The 12,346-nt window shown below is 57.4% G+C and overlaps 1 protein-coding gene across 1 annotated transcript in view; it reads left to right on the forward strand.

Moving 5' to 3' along the window:
- Positions 1-4,065: 4,065 nt before the first annotated feature.
- Positions 4,066-12,346, forward strand: part of ZMIZ2 (zinc finger MIZ-type containing 2) — a 46,603-nt gene continuing 38,322 nt past the window's right edge. Inside the window, exon 1 of the mRNA XM_074940276.1 lies at positions 4,066-4,216. The gene's annotated coding sequence lies outside the window, so the exon portion shown is untranslated. The remainder of the gene's footprint in view (positions 4,217-12,346) is intronic.

Genomic DNA, 12,346 nt, shown 5'->3' on the forward strand with positions numbered 1-12,346 from the left:
CAATTCTACAATCATGAACCAATTCATCACATCAGTAACCGGGAAATCAGCTAACTAGACTGTATCTTTGATCTGTTAACAGGCTCTGCGTTTTCTCAGCGAAGCACAGCGTTCTCCAAGTGTCTTCCCCTAAGGTAGGTGACACATAGAAGTTAACAAAGATTTTTTTCCTGGTCATTTTCCCCATGTGCAATTGGCTTTATTCTCCGTTTGCAAATTGCTGCGTTGGCCCAGTTGTGACTTGGCTTTGTGCTCCAGGCAGGGATTGAGAGAGAGTCAAATCATGTAACATTTGCTGAAAGATTTGGAAACATCGTTTCTCTGAGGGATCTCCAGGAAGGTCACAGCAACAGCAAATTCCAGCTCTGCTCAACAGCCACCTGGAGGGAGAGTGAGCTTGGAGGGAGATGTTCCAGAAAGGTGACCTGCGAAGGAAATAACAATTCTTCAAGTCCTTGGCTGCTGTCTGATAGTGAACAAAGGCCTGAGATGAGCTTGCAGGAGGACTCTGTAGAGCTCTCTCAGCCTTTCTCTGGAGGGACGGGGGTGCTGGATTGCAGAGAGCTTTTCCCCCAAGGGTTTGGCAGGCATTTGAGAGAACTCTGAGGAGTCTGAAGCAGTCAGAGCTTGGTTGGCGTCGTAACCCTGCCAGATCTCCAGCCATCTACAGGGCCTTCCAGGACCAGACCTGAATTTACAGTGTTGAAAAGCAACTGGGGCCCTCTCCAACTTGCGTTATCCATCATTCAGAAGTGTCCCCCGCCCTTGCTGCTGACTCAGGAGTGGGGTACAAGGATCTGAGCCACCCGGGGCAAGTCTTCACCACATACACATTCCCCAGAAGTCCTGCCACAGCGTGCAGTGGCTTCAGTGGTTGTTCAGTCTGTTTTTCCGCGGCAGATCAGGGAGGGGACATCCCCACGTCACTAGCTCCTGGCTTCATGCCACAGCAGTGGGGGGTCGGGCAGCGAGCAGAGCCCTGACATGTTGCCTATTATCTCAGCTTTGGACAGTGGGTAAAAATTAACATGTTCTCCTGTACCCAGGGCCAGTGGGAATAACTGCCTCAGAGCCCCTGCCCTCCTCTGAATGAAGGTCTCCTGTGGAGGAGCAGGAGTGAAATATCCAGTATGTCCTGCCAGATTTCAGCTTTCATTCAAGCAAAGCCCTTTTTAGCTGGGAAGGAGAAAAGCTTCTGTGTGAGACTAGGCTGCATTCCTGAGTCTGCAGCCAGCCAGTGTGAAGCAGTGTGCTGCATCCGTTTAACAGGTTGTTGATTGGAAGAGATGGACTTGGGGGAGAAAGGGAGGTGAGAATAATACTGTAGTGTGATCAGCTGTGCTTCCCATGACTGGGGACTCTGGGCCAGAACTTGGATAGACCCTCGGTCTGTTGGAAACTTGGAGAGGGTGCAGAGAAGTGCCACAAACATTATTCAAGGGCTGGATCTGTTCAGCTTGTCAAAAAGAAGCTCAAGAGGTGATGTGATTGCAGTGTGAGTATTATTGTTATTATTCAATCTTTGTATTCTCATAGCACCTAAGAGCCCTTGTCCTGGACACTTTGTGCCCAGTGCTGTACAAACACATAACACCCTTCCCAGGGAGAAAACACCAGGTGCTAATAGAGAGAAAGGCAGAGGCTGACACCAGACAAATTAAAATGAGAAACAAGGCACAGATTTGTACTAGCGCTGGTGAGTAACCACTGCAACAGTCTCCTCAGGGAAGTGGTGGCTTCCACCTCTGTTGATGTCCTCAGATCAAGACTGGCTGCCTTTCTGGAGGATGCTGTAGCCAAACACAAGGCATTGGGCTGCATGAAGAGGTGACTGGTTAAAATTCTCTGGCCTGTGTTATGCTCCTGAACCAACGGGCAGCAGCACCCTCCGCTGGGAATAGGCATGGCTGCTGTCTCCAGGGGTGCTAATACCAAGGAGTCAAGGAAGGGGGTGAAAAAGGGAAGAGCTGAAGAGGAAAAGGCAGGTGGAGGAAGTATAAAGGTGAGACTGGAGAGGCCTTTAACATCATCATCCCACCAAGCCACATGCCTGCATTTATTCTGCAACATCCATGGGTGACTAACACAATCCATGGTGCTGAAACAGAGTTGTGTGCCTTGAGTGTTCATTCTGAACCCTAATGGGAAACCACATGGAAGTGCTGTGCACTATTCCACTGCTGATCAGCCGGGGCCTACTCTGAGAGCCCCGGTGGCTTGTGGCTGGCACTCTGGCACCCTCACACCTATTTGTTTTGTGTTACAGCTTACAATACAGACACCTCTGCACAGGGAAGGGCTCATGCTTCGGCACATGGAGGGCACCAAAATCCTACACCAAACTGTATTCCAAGCCAGTGGAGCGTGTGTGGGGGGCGGGTGGACAGACGGACGGATGACACATTCCCTGACTCTTTGGCTGCACTGCTGGAAAATAAAATGGCGATGAAATATGCCATTGAAACAAACTCAAGCAAACAACATATCTGCTCCCAGGAGACACCCAGATTGTGTCCTGGGGAAAACCAGACTAATTAAGTGACAGGAAGGAACAGGAACTGTTTGAAAAAAAAGAGGTAAAATGTTCCACTTTCGCCTGTCAGAGTGGGTGACAGCTGTTCCTCTGGGGCCCTGCAATGGGCTCCCCCCTGCGCATGAGCTCTGAGGCACCTCAGCAGAGGGGAACTGAAGCTGCTGTGTAGGCCCAAAGGGGAATGTGGCTGGGTTTTATAAAAACTGACCGGAGTTTCCCGGCTCCTTGGAAAGCTCCTGTCCCTAATGGCCTCTAGGGAGCAGTGATGCCTGGGGGAGGGGATGGGTTCTTCCCTGCAGTGCTGCCTCTCCTGTTCAGGGCCTGAGTCAAGCCCTGTGCATGTTCCACCATCATAGCACCATGGTGGCTGCAGCAGCAGGAAAACATCAGGTCAAAGGACTGCCCTGGCCAAACCTCCTCTTGCCCCCCTCATCTGACATCTCCTGCCACAGGCTATTCCTCAGAGGGGGCCTTATGCCTGTGGGTGTTCTATGTCATTGCTGGTCCACGGGGCTACCAGGGCCTTGGGGGAGTTTACATTCAGAGACGTTTCTACAATATACTGCACCTGAATCTCTACTGTACCGAGCATGGCAGCTCAGCTTGGCTCATTCAATGCAGGGTGTACCAGGGGTGTGTGTGTGGGGATGGGGGTGTTACGTTCATAACAATAATACATAGCTGTGCTTTTCATCTGGGGATTGTGTCCCGGCTGGTGAGCGTGGGAGACTGTTAGGGATGGAGTGCCTGGATGCGGGGCCGCTGGGGTGTTTTGCCTGAATTGCATAAGGTGCTGTGTTGGGGAGCAGAGTCGGGTGCACACACGTCAGGGGTGGGTGGCAGCATTGTCTTGGCTGTCATAAGGAACGAAGCCTAGGTATGAGCAAAAGGGCCAAGGCCTGGATCCCCTAGGCTATTTAGGCTCCAAACTCCCATGGGGAGCTGTAGCTGAGGCCCTCCTCTCCGGCAGGTCACAATGCCAGGGATGGGCGGCTGGGAGGTAGGCATGCAACCGGGTCACGTGGGATGATCCCGAGCCCACAGCGAGGTGTGCGGAGCCCCCAGAACACTGTCCTCAAAAGTGAGGGATGCCCACAGAGGTGGCAACCCCGGTGGGGGCACACGGTTGCCCTTTCTCTGTGCGGGCTGAAATCCCAGCGCCCCTGTGCAGCCAGCCTGGCCTCCAGCACAGAGCAAAGCCCTTTGTTTGCCTTCCCCACCCAGAGTGGGGGTGGGGGTGGGGGGCTGCAACCAACTCCCCCCCCCCATCCCCTGCCTCCAGATAGGAGCTCCATTGCTCTCGCCTGGGTGGGGGAGGGAGGCTCAGCCTCCAGCAGGCTATGAATATTGATGAGGCTGCCGGGCTGCTATTGTGCAATCGGAGCGGGGAGGGAGGGAGAGAGGCAGGATGGAGGTGGGGAGCTGCGCGCAGCGCCTCACTCGCCCCGCGGTGGCTCAGGCGGCGGCGGCGGCAGCAGGAGCGGAGGCAGAGCACCGAGGGGCCGCAGGGCCAGGGCTTTGTTAGCTGCAGCCGCCGAGCCCCCCCGCCGCCGAGCCCCCAGCCATGGAGCCGGGCCAGCAGCAGGCTCAGTGAGCCGCCTCCCGCCCCAGCCGCGCCGCGCCGCGCCGCGCAGGGAGGAAGAGGGCGAGGAAGGCAAAGGGCCATTTTTGTCTCCTTGGAAGGTAAGTGGCTGGGCCGGAGCGGGGGCTGCGCAGGGCCGGGGGGGGATCGGGGCTGGGCAGCAGTGCTGTCCCCGGGCTGCTGTCCCCGGGCTGGGGCAAAGGGGTGCCCGTGGGGGCTGGGGAAGGCGCCCCCCGAGGCCAGCGCGTCGGGGAGGGGAGGATATTTTGCGCCCTCTCCTTTGTTGCCTAGAAGGAAAATCCTTTGCAAGCGGCCCGCTTGCCCGCGGGGAAGGAGGCATGGGGGGGGCTTGCTGACCGGGGCGCTGGAGCAGGCTGCCCCAGGGCGGGGCCGGGGGTCCCCCGGCTCCTCCTCCCCCCTCCGCCTGGGGAGCTGCCATTTTTTTTTAAATGCTACTGGTTGCGGTTGAATTCGGGTTCGGGCTGATGGATGCCCAGGAAAAGTGAGTTTCCATAGCAACAGAGCTGATGCCATGGGCGAGGTGGGTCGGGTGCCAGCTGGGGGGTAGGAGCGGGGTCGCCGTCCGGGGCTCCTGCTGGCCGCCCAGCTGCTGCCGCCGGCGCAGTGTGTGGCAGGCTCTGGGGGTGCTGCGGGGGACGCTCCTCCGGGCATAGCTGGGCAAGGCGAGGTGGGCACTGGGCAGGACCCTTTCGGGGGATGCCTGGGGAGCCGGGAGAACGGGCCGTCTTTGCTGTGCCCAGGGTGGGTCGGGGGCTGGCTGCCTGCAGAGCCCTGCATAGAGCGGGGACAGGTCTGCAACTGATCCAGGCGCTGGCCGAGGCCGCGGTCTTGGGGGGGCTCACGGGGTGGCGAGAGCTGCCAGAGAGCCAGAGTTGCTGGGAATTCATACGCGAGGCTTCCTCCTCTGCGTGGGAGTGGGCTTGGGGGTTTCCAGCCAGTGCCTGCGGTCTGGGGGCTTCCCCCCTGTCGGCTCCAGGCCTGGCAGGACTCCGGCCCATCTGAGTGCAGATAGCTGGGAAGGGAGAGGCCGTGGGCCGGCGGAGGGGGGGGCGGAATCCTTGAGCTTGTCCTAGATTGACACTCGGGCTGTTCCAGCCGGTTTTCAGGCCCTGGACAGTGTATCTGTGGCGTATTGGTTTAGGTGAATGAGCTGCAGACTGCTTCTGGTTTCTGCCTAGCAGCGCCCAATCAATGGCCTATCCCCTGTGCCAGCAGAGGTTTTCTGCCGTCTTGCTGTTGTCTGGCATGCCTTGGCAAGGGGAGGAATCTCTCCTCCTGCAGACTGGCCATCGCAGGTCCAGCTGGCATCTCCTGGTTAGGCCTGACCCACCCACCGCATTTCCCAGCTTGGAGGATGCTGGGCTGGGAGCACACAGTCTCTCCAGGTGGTGTGGGTGGGGGCTGCCTGCCTTTGCAGGGCGCATCTGGCATTGTAGTGTTGCCTTTTCCTCCTCTGCTGTGACACAGACCCATGAGTCATGGGCATGGATGTGACCCTCCAAAGAGGCTGCTTGCTTTGCTGGGGCCTTGGGGACAAGCCGCCCACCCAGCAGCAGCTTTTGGCTGCTGGGGATGTTTTACTTTGGACAGAGGATCGGTGGGTGCTGATTGGTCACTGTGGGGGCCCAGCCCTGCTCACTGATGGGCGATCCACATACCCAGAGGCTTTTTTCCTACCAGGGATTTCATGATCCAATTGAATAAAATCAGCCATGATTCAGAAGGGGTGCGGGCAGAACCCCCAGTTTGTCACAGCTGGGTGCACTGAGAGGCTGCAGACAGGACAGGGCGGCTGCTGCACATGTCTTTTTTTGGTTTGGTCTCTACGCTGGTCCATTTTACCCCAGTGTTGGGACAGCTTTATACCGATGCATTGGGTTTTTTCGGCGGAGATCCAGGCCAGGTTGGGACAAGTGGCAGGAGGTTGGAGGGGGAGCTCATTGTGGGGCGGTGTGGCTAGGGATATTTACTGTGATGAGTGTTTGGGGGGCTGAAGTATGGTATCTGGCCCCCCTGGGCAGTCTGTTTGCATCTCTGTGGACACCTGACCATGGGGTAGCGCTTGGCTGAGCAGGGTCACGCTCTTCCCACCATTGGGACACCAAGGACTGCAGCCTAGTCAGGCAACCTGGCTAGCCCGGTGCTTTGGCTGCCAGCAGTGCTGCAGATCCACCAGCCCAGCTTGTTGGGACCAGCCCTAGCCTTGCCGGCAGCGTAACACGGGGAATGTCTCCTGACCTCCGGGCTCCTAAATCCCACCCACCCCCACCCTCCTGCAGGCCTGGCCTCTGCTTAAGTGTCTTCTGTAGAGTCCGCTAGCTTCAGCCCTGGCCTGGCATGCCCATCTTTTGTCACTTTGGCACCACCCCTTTGGGCGCTGTAGCTTGACCTCCTGGAAAGGGTTGGTTGGTTTTGCACTGTGGGATGCGCTGGGATGTGGAGCCTACTGCTGTGGTGTGACTTTGTTCCCTGGTTTCCTAAGAGCTGCTAGCTTTGGTCCCACAGATGAGAGATGGTCCAGAGCTGTGGTCAAGGCAAGTTCGTGTCCCACTGCTATGAATGGGCTCAAGTTCTGGTGACTCTGCATAGGTAGTGTCCCAGTAGACTAGCTCTCGAGGGTAATCGCAATGTGTTGGCCCCTCACCGTCCCGCCCACACATGGGAGGGGTCAAAAATGAGGCACTGGAATCCATGGCGAAGCCAGAGGTGGCTGTAGGGTTGGGGGCTTGGCACCTTCCAACACCAGGCCTCTTTTTGAGTGGTGCCCACGTGTGGTGATTGTTATGGCCAAGACTCACAGAGAATATCCTCCCCTTCCCCACTTTTGAGAAAAAAGAAAAGGAGTACTTGTGGCACCTTAGAGACTAACCAGTTTATTTGAGCATGAGCTTTCGTGAGCTACAGCTGTACATCGCTGTAGCTCACGAAAGCTCATGCTCAAATAAACTGGTTAGTCTCTAAGGTGCCACAAGTACTCCTTTTCTTTTTTCTTTTTACGAATACAGACTAACACGGCTGTTACTCTGAAACCACTTTTGAGAGACTCCTGTGACTTCCCTCCTGTCCTGGGCAGCAGATTTCCACCAGCAGGAGGGATTTGGGAAAGAGGGAGACCTCTTCCCAGTGACATCTCCACCTAGACTTTCAGCTCCACATCTGGGGATCTTGAACTCCATCCTGAGCTTGGCAGTGCAGGCTGCTCTGCTGTCTGCTTCGGCACTGCCAGAAATTCCCTGGATGCATGGCTCCTTCATGACTGCCCCCTTCACAATGTGACTGCTGCTGGAGCCCTGGGCTCCTGCCCAGCAGGAGGCCAGATATGCTGGTCATATCATGTGGGGCTGCAGGGGGGCAGAGCTGTGAGAGGAGGGCCAGAAGGCTGGGTTAGCTGTGGGGAGAAGGTCTAACTCCAGGCCCCCTAGCCTGGACCACCAGCAGCCATCCCAGGGGACAGAGCCCTCAGCTGTAATAACCGGATGAAACTCTCCTCGGTCCCCTGCTCTGCCCTTCACTGTTGCTAGAACAGCAGCAGACTCCCTATCCGCCTCCCCCACTGGGTGCGGTGCCCGCTGTCCTGGCAGGTTCACAGCTTGCGTGTTGGCAGTAGTTCACTAGGTAACTAGGTTAAGCCGAAGCTCATCCACCCACCCACTTATATAATGGTGGGCGGGCCCCGAGTGAGTGTCTTGGAAGGTCAGGGCGTGCTGCATCCCCGGCTGCCTGGTTGGCAGGAGGTCGGGGGACAGCAGAGGCTGGATTGAGCCTGAGGGGTGGTGAGGGGAGTAAAGGAATGTGAAGTGATGTGATGCACACAGGCCAGCCATAGGTAAGTGGGCGGTGGAGCCCATCTGTCATTAATCTTGCTCCCTAGTGAATTGGCCCGGCTGTGTCAAGCAATGGAACCGGCTGCCAATAGCTCCAAGAAAACAAGCAGTCAGCATCTGTGTGACGGCCCCTCACCTGCGATCAGTGGGATCGGCACCTGGCCCCGCTCAACGGCCGGGACTGTATGGATGTGCTGCTCAGGCAGAGATGCCTGCAGCCACGTGATGAGTCTGATCTTGACCCATGGGGGCCCCGAGAAAGCAAGCACAGGACAGGGCATCCATGGACCAAAGGGCAATCTGCTTCCTCTTGGGGGAGGCCAGGAACCCATGGGGTCCCCAACCTTTGCTGAACCATATCTTAGAGCAGTCTCATGCCCCAGTGGTCTCCCCTCTGAATGCTAGCCAGGCACAGAGCTGCTTAGCAGTTAAACTCCAAGGCAATCAAACCACCGCCTTCATGCTTCCAGTCACTGTTGCAGAGACTCCTATGATCTGTCAGCCCAGGGTGGTGGTGTACCTGCTCTACCGTGGCTTGTTTTGTAGACCTTTGCCAGAGCATTCCTGTGCCATCAGGCAGTGCGCAAGTGGCTGGCTGCAAAGCCAAAGAAAGAGTGAGCTACAGAGCCAGGCTACTGAGCTGTGTTGGGGAAAGTGTCAAGCTCTTGGGAATCATAAAGCAGAGGGAATGTGTGGGCTCTGGGGAGCGTATCCCTTCCATTAGCAAAGGGAGTGAAAAATATCTGAATGACCCTCTTCCCCCCTCTCCCCCCCGGGTCCCCAAAAAAGGTCAACAACTGAGTTTGAACTGAAAAGTTACAAGCAACTGAGAAGGCAGGTTTGGAATGGAAGCCTCCCTGAATCCTCTGGTGTCTCTGAGTGTGAGCATGGGAGCCCAGATGCCTGGATTCCATTCCCAGCTCTAGGAGAGTGTTTTGCAGTGGTTACACTGGGGGGGATTTGAAGGCTTGGATTGTACAGTCCACTATCTTCTTGGACTAGCCACATCACCTCTCTGTTTTTCAGCATCTGCATCGCTAACACAGGGGTGGTTATACTTTATTGTCTGTAAAGGGCTTGGAGATCCTTGGGTGAAAGCTGTCTCATGGGGAAGTCTCCTGAGTTAGACCACTGGCTCCAGAACAGTCTGTGTGTTCAGGGCTGTAGCACTGCTTTCTGCCCTCCTGGGCTCAGGGTGCTGTGGGTGCCTGGCATTAGGTACTATGGGCATGGGGAAGCCCTTGCTCCAATCTTCCTGTAATGGTGTAATGGCTTAGCTAGTCTTTGCCCTTTGTGCCAGGTGCTGTACCTCCATAGTCGGCTGAACCTGAGCTCCCAGTGCGTCGCTGTGGCCAAAAGGGCTAATGCGATCCTGGGACACAGATGCAGCAGAATATGGAGTCAGAGCCAAGCAGTTCTTTTCCCTCTGTAACTGGCACTGGTGCAACCACTGCTGGAATCCTTTGTCTGGGTCTGGTGCCTACAATTCAAGGAGGATGTTGATAAATTGGAGAAGGGGGTGGAGAAGAGCCACAAGAATGATTCAAAGATTAGAAAACCTGCCTTCTAGTGAGAGACTCCAGGAGCTCCATCTATTTAGCTCAATGCAGAAGGTTAAGGGGGGACTGGATCCCAGTCTGTCAGCGTCCCAGCACAGTCCATTTTGCTGGGCCGGTTGGCCCTCAGATATCCATCCAGGGGACGTTTTCCCTGACTGGGAGCTGCGAGGTCCCAGCACTGCAGAAAATTTGCTCCCCGGAGTCTCACATCAGGCTCCCGAAACCAGCAGCCTCTCTAGAACTCATAACCAAACTGCCGTTTCTACACGCCCGCTCCAGGCCAGGAGGATAAATGGGGATTTATGTGCTGTCGTGGCTCTGGATATATAGCTGCTACCCAAGCCAGTGTCAGAACGACTGGAGATCAGCTCCCGAGCCTGGAGCTTGGTGCCAGGCCGCTCAGTGCCTCATGCCCCGGTGGGGAGAGATCCCTTAGGGAGTGGGTGGCCGGAGTCCCCCAGTCGGAGAGGCTGTGATCCCAGAAAAGTTTCCAGCATGGCCAAGCCAGCCTGCAGGAGGGTGGCTTAACTAGCGCCAGCAGAGTCACAGGGCCTCGGGCAGCTGGGGAGAGAAACCTCTCAGGGACTGCTTGGCCAGAACCTCTCATGGCTATGGCCTTGCCTGGCCCTGAAAGGTCCCTTCCAGGACTGGGAGCAATAGGAGTAGAGCATGTGTTTGCATGTGTCCTGGTGTGTGTCGGGGGGGGGGGGGGGGGCACGTGCATGTGCCAAGGAGGAGGAGTTGTGTGTGTGCGCGCGCCTGCCCATGTGTGTTACAAGACCTGGGCCCACTGGGGCACTACCAGGGGGTGATGGAGGTGAAAGGTGCTGGGGCCAGCACACAGATTCTTTTCCATGACAAAGGAGCCTCTGATGGCAGAGACAGTCTCTTTGAGTGGGAGATGCCCCCTCCCTATGGGGGTGGGGTCAGGCTAACCGCTCCCATTGCATGAGGGGCTCTGCCTGGTAGGCCCTGGGGGGATTGGGCCTATCTCTCCTTGCTGCTCCTGTGGGTGGGGTGGGGGAATCGGAGTCTGCCCCTTCCCAGTTTGTTCCTACAATGGGGGTGGACCTGGGAAGGGAATTTTGAGTAAATTCTGAGCTGCATCCAGGACGACACTGGCCTCCATCCCTTGGGGTGGAAGGCATCCCCAGGGAGGAGGGTGGGGCTGTGTCACCTAAGATAGTGCCTTAAACACCCAGCGGGGAATCTCTGACCCTGAACTTTGACCCCATCGCTTTCCAGGCCACCATCTGGGGAGGGATGGGGAGGGTCCCTCTGGAAGGGACCTTCGTGTCGAGGGGGCTGGGGCAGCAAGTGCACGTATCTCTTTCCACCCACCCACCCCCGCACACCACAACACAGCTCAAGGGGAACTGGCTGCGATGTGACCGGCACCTCAGATCTTGCCCTGTCACTGAAGACCCTGAAGGGCGGGGGGGCGAAGGGGTGTCGTCGCTGCTGGGGGTTGATCGGAAATGGCAGGTGGGCCCTGCAGAGGAGGAGGCTCTGGCGGGGAGAACGGCCGGGGGCCACACGCGGAGCCGGCCCCGCGTTTCGTTCCCTGATTGATTGCAGTGCCTCAGGCCCCTGGGAATCTGGGTCAGAGCAGATCTGATGCCCCACTCTGTGGGAGGGGGAGCCGAGCTCTGGCTCAGCCACTCTGGGTGTCACAGTTGCCCTGGGGCTCAGCACCTCCCACCAGGAGCAGAGACCAGAGGGAACTGAAAGTGTCTGCATCTGGCCCACAGCAGAAACCCAGGCATCAGCCTGGAATTACCCCAGGCTCCTGGGGCGGGCCTGGGGGAGGGAGAGACTCTTCTCAACAGCTCTCTGTGGGGCCCCGACATCACCAGTGCTCCGTGCCCTGCCCCTGTGTGTGAGGATGACCAGGAACCCCGCAGCGAGTTATGGGAGTAGGATCCCCGGTAAGGCTAGTACCTGAGGGGCAAGAAACGGAGGCATCTAGGTGCAGCTCCTCTCGCTACCCTGCGGAAGGAGGCTGCCCTCTGGCCTTGCTCCTTTCCCGGCTCAGCCTGTTGCCCCTCCCCTGCCCCATCCTGCTCCTGCATCCAACTGTTAGCAGAGCCGTAGAGAGCTTCCGGGTGCTGCCAAGGAGGCACAACTGGGGCCAGTGCCAGAGGAGCAGGGAGCACAGAGAGAGCAGACCCCACCTTCCCCAGCCTTGTTCTCAGCCCCTTGGCCAGCTGGCACCAGGGCCCCAACCCAGCCTGAGCCCCTAGGCTTGTGTTCTGTGTTTCCCACTCTCCTCCAGCCCTCGCAGGGACCCCCAGCAGGGTGTCTTGTCCCATGAGGATGGAGCCTGTCCAGCGTTGGGTGTACACATCTGTGTGGGGGGTGGGGAGAGTCCCATGGTCCTGGAGAGTGGGGGGGTCAGTGTGGAAAGTCCCTGTCAGACCCCGGGAAGGGGGGGTCAGTGTGGAAAGTCCCTGTGATTTCCCCCTCCACTGCCTAGGGGTGTGTGAGTGCCCTGCAGGGGGATGGGTTGGGGATCTGGCCAGGCAGGGAGTGGTGGGTGGGTGGCTGGTACGCTCATTCCTGGCATTCTCGGTACTGATTAGCATGATCCCCTTGGTGTGTGTCATCACCCGCTGCGGGGGCAGCACAGGCTCCTGGGGAGCTGGTGTGTGTGTGAGTGACTCCGCCATGTCCCAGCCCACCAGCACCAGGGGCTCCCAGAGATGCTCAGGCTCCTGCTGCTGCCACCCCCCCTCCAACTCTAGTTCAAATAGATCAGCTTTGTTATTTACAGGATAAAGGGGAGAAACACTGGGGTGTTTGTGTGTCACTGGGAGAGCGTGAGACA

The sequence above is a fragment of the Natator depressus genome, chromosome 26 (assembly GCF_965152275.1).
Source record: "Natator depressus isolate rNatDep1 chromosome 26, rNatDep2.hap1, whole genome shotgun sequence".
Lineage (NCBI taxonomy): Eukaryota > Metazoa > Chordata > Testudines > Cheloniidae > Natator > Natator depressus.